Here is a 3,524-nt window from a genome sequence, read left to right as displayed (position 1 = left end):
CGTTTACCGGTACATATCCAAACGAGCCACTTCCCATTTCCTTATGCACAACCTTCAAACGCACTTCTCTCGCAATAAACAAAAAGAGAGAGAGAGAGAGAGAGAGAGAGAGAGAGAGAGAGAAAAGAAATTACAGGAACAAGCAATCTTCTCAGAATTGAATTCCGCCTATTTTACACATTCCATTTGCCCTCGTGCTCGCTGTAGGAACAGTATTAATCGCCATGCACGATCGATACTTTGCATCCTGAATGATTCTCCGCGAACTATCAGCAATTATCATAATGAACGTTCGCCTTGTTACCGCGTCATTACCCTCTTTTCTCCGACTTCCATATTTGTATGCATCGTGAGTTAGAGCTCGGCTACTTTTACCTTTCGCAGCAGCCACCAAGTAGCTGGATCGCTTAAACGAAAACTGTTCTCGATTTAATCGCAAATCTCGTTAATGGTTCGCTGCTTAATCCTGTACGGTGTAATATTGGTTGAATATCGTTTGTTGAGAACGATTTTGTGGTACACGGGGAAAATTGTTGTAATAACCGATAATTGACTTAGAGGAGTAACTATTTTATTTTTGAGCGGTTCCGTGGAAACGCACTTCTTCCTTGCGGTGAACTTTCTCCACCTGTTTCCGCAAAATCAATCCTTTTTTCTCGTCGCGCCTTTCGAATATCATCGAGGAACTTTCCTCGCGGATGGCTCGAAGAGCGTTTTTTGACACACCGTGTTACACGGCCTGCGTGGCCAATTAACTCTGCGTGATCGGTCTATCTTCCGACTGGATCGGTCGATTTATGTATACTTTATGTACGTTTACGTTGGTTTTCCTAGCCGCGCGGTATGTACCTGCCGCTGTTTTTGGAAGTTGGGCTGGAGACGGGGATTAATTGGATGCGTGGGAATGGGAACCAGGTAAAGAGCGAATTTATGGAAATGTGGATTTTTTCGTGTTTATGAATTTATATTTTTCTTTTGGTTTACTTAATGGTAATGGACAATTTTGTGGATTTTGATAATAGGATTGTGGCTTTGTTTAGTTTAGTAATAGTTGATGTGAGGATTTTCCTGTGTTTCACTTTGAGTAATTTTTATCACTTTATATTCTGTTTTTTGATCACTTATTTTTAATTTATGTTTTTCTTGATTAGGAATCCCTATCTTCTTCTTTACTTAATGGTTTGAAAATTAGATAGAGTGGACAATTTAACAATTTTGTTATTTTTATTAATTGAATTGTGGTTTCGTTTAGTTTAGTAGATAATACTTGTAAGGAGAGGATAAATTTCAAGTGTTTCACTTCGAGAAATCTTTATCACTTTGTATTCTGTTTTTTGGTCATTTATTTTTAATAGCTTGTAATGTTAGTATCAGATTTTTAAGAAAATGGGTTCTTCTTGTTTAAGAACCTTTATATTTTTCTCTACTTAGTGGCACGAAAATTAGATAGACTGGATAATTTAACAATTTTGTTATTTTCATTAATAGAATTGTGTATCAGTTTTTTTTAGTAACATTTGTGATGTGAGAGTAAATTTTGCGAGCTTCACTTCGAGTGATTTTTGTAGATACTATCTTTTTCGTTGGTTTATTTTTAATAATTCACTGTGCTAATATCAGATTTAATTGTAATTTAATTTTAGCCAATCTAGAGTTGTAGTATGAACTCATGAACCATTTTTTTCAATCATTATGTGGGTCGTCTCTCACAATATTATGGAAGCGGTCAGCGAAATTTCTAATAAATATTTCGTTACACAACGAGAAACTATTTTTTAATATATTTCCCGAAGGAATTAGTCTCTATAGATATCTCGAGACAAAAAATATACAGCTTATTATCTCACTTTCACAATCGCTAATACAATTGACGATAGGTTTGAAGAGAAAATAGTCACATAAAGTGTGTTTCACTTACTTTCCAGAGAATTATATAGAAAAGTTTTCTTAAAGCCTTCGATATACCGAAGTCCTCCAGTTTCCTTGGTAACTGGTGAAATTTAGCAATTGAAAGTTCTGCCAAGTGAAAATTCCAAACTATGTAATCTATTTCCTTTTCGTTACCGTTAGTTCGTTAAAAGCGGAATACAATTACAATTTCGTTACATATATACATATATATGCACATACGATTGGCGTGCACCGATTAACCATAAAAAAAAAGGGGGGTTTTTTTTTTTTTTTTTTTTTTTTAAGGATTATCCCTTCTTCTATACTTCGTTTGTTGCGAAATTTATTACTTCTGTTGTAAATAACGATGTTTACCACAACAGCGAGATTATCGTTTTGGAACTGTTTTATGCTCAGAATCGAAAGTTTGAGATATACGTTAATGGACATTAACCTAAATTAAAGGATATCGTGTGAGAAATATTGTAAGGAAAGGGGATAAATTTCTAACGTAACACGTCTTCTGTGCAGTCATTTTTTCGAATTATTGTGTAATACTTACTTTCACGAGATCTAACGTGCATAAGTTTTACAATAGATTAGGATAGAAATTGTTAAATTTACGTAATTCCCACAGATTCCACGCTTGTTTCTATCGCAAAATGTGTAATCGATGAATTTGAACTATATTTTATGTCCGCTAGATTACTAAATGCAATTTTTACTTGTGTATAAATTATTGGATGGATTAATTTTAGTGGAATTATGAAAATTAGAAAGGAGCTTAATATTCACATAAACATCGTATAATTCAGTTTGCAAATGTAATGTCTTCTTTGAATTACCGTTGCAACATCACCTTATCAGATATTCGACTGTTTTTTTTTTTTTATACTAAATGCATCGATACTTACTTCTCTGTTTCGTTATTCGAGCGAGGAGAAATCGTTGGTAAATTAATTAGGAGTTTGCTGGAAATAGGAATTGGCACAAAAGCAAAAATTCTGCCACGTTCGTCTGTTCTTTTAGCCCAACGTGGAAACTTCCTGCTTTTGTGTTTCTGTTTCTCTCGTGAAGTTCGTGTCGTAATGAAGGTAAATGAGGATCTGGTAATTTCGAAAATTACTGTGATTTTTCAGGCTCGATGGGAAAAAAAGCACGGTTTGCCCCGTTAGAAGTCCGGTTTATGAGGTTTTCAGAGTTCGTTTAGAACGTATTACTGCTTCCTTTCATAATGTCCACATAATATCCTCCAATTTCGCTCACCAAGCGGACATTTTTTCACGCGGATCGACTTAATAAATTTTCACCTCGGCTGTAGGTTCCAGGAATCGTGTTTTCGCAACGGAACATTTTTGGAAATCGCGCTCGAAAAGTTTTCGTTGAATAGGATTGAATTTTAGAACGAGATATCTGATTGTGATTATTTCTTTTTGCTTAGAATTGCGTAATAATAGTTGGCAATTAAAGAAAACATTTCGTGTAAAAGTTAAAAAGAAAATACGTAATACTATATTATATTATAATGTACATTTTTTTTTTTTGCACTATATTATGTTATATCAGCGTGAAGTATAAATGCAGATATGCGGAGATAAGTTTTTTAATAAATAAATGTCTACTGTCGAGGAATA

General features: G+C 34.3%; 1 protein-coding gene across 1 annotated transcript in view; it reads left to right on the top strand.

The window, feature by feature from the left end:
* The window catches only part of LOC108577571 (putative uncharacterized protein DDB_G0291608), an 11,116-nt gene that overhangs the window by 533 nt on the left and 7,059 nt on the right, over positions 1 to 3,524 (top strand). The gene's annotated exons all lie outside the window — the stretch shown is intronic.

This window comes from Habropoda laboriosa, unplaced genomic scaffold (assembly GCF_001263275.1).
Source record: "Habropoda laboriosa isolate 0110345459 unplaced genomic scaffold, ASM126327v1 scaffold578, whole genome shotgun sequence".
Lineage (NCBI taxonomy): Eukaryota > Metazoa > Arthropoda > Insecta > Hymenoptera > Apidae > Habropoda > Habropoda laboriosa.
The sequence above is the reverse complement of the archived record's forward strand: the minus strand, read 5'-3'. Positions and strand labels throughout refer to the sequence as shown.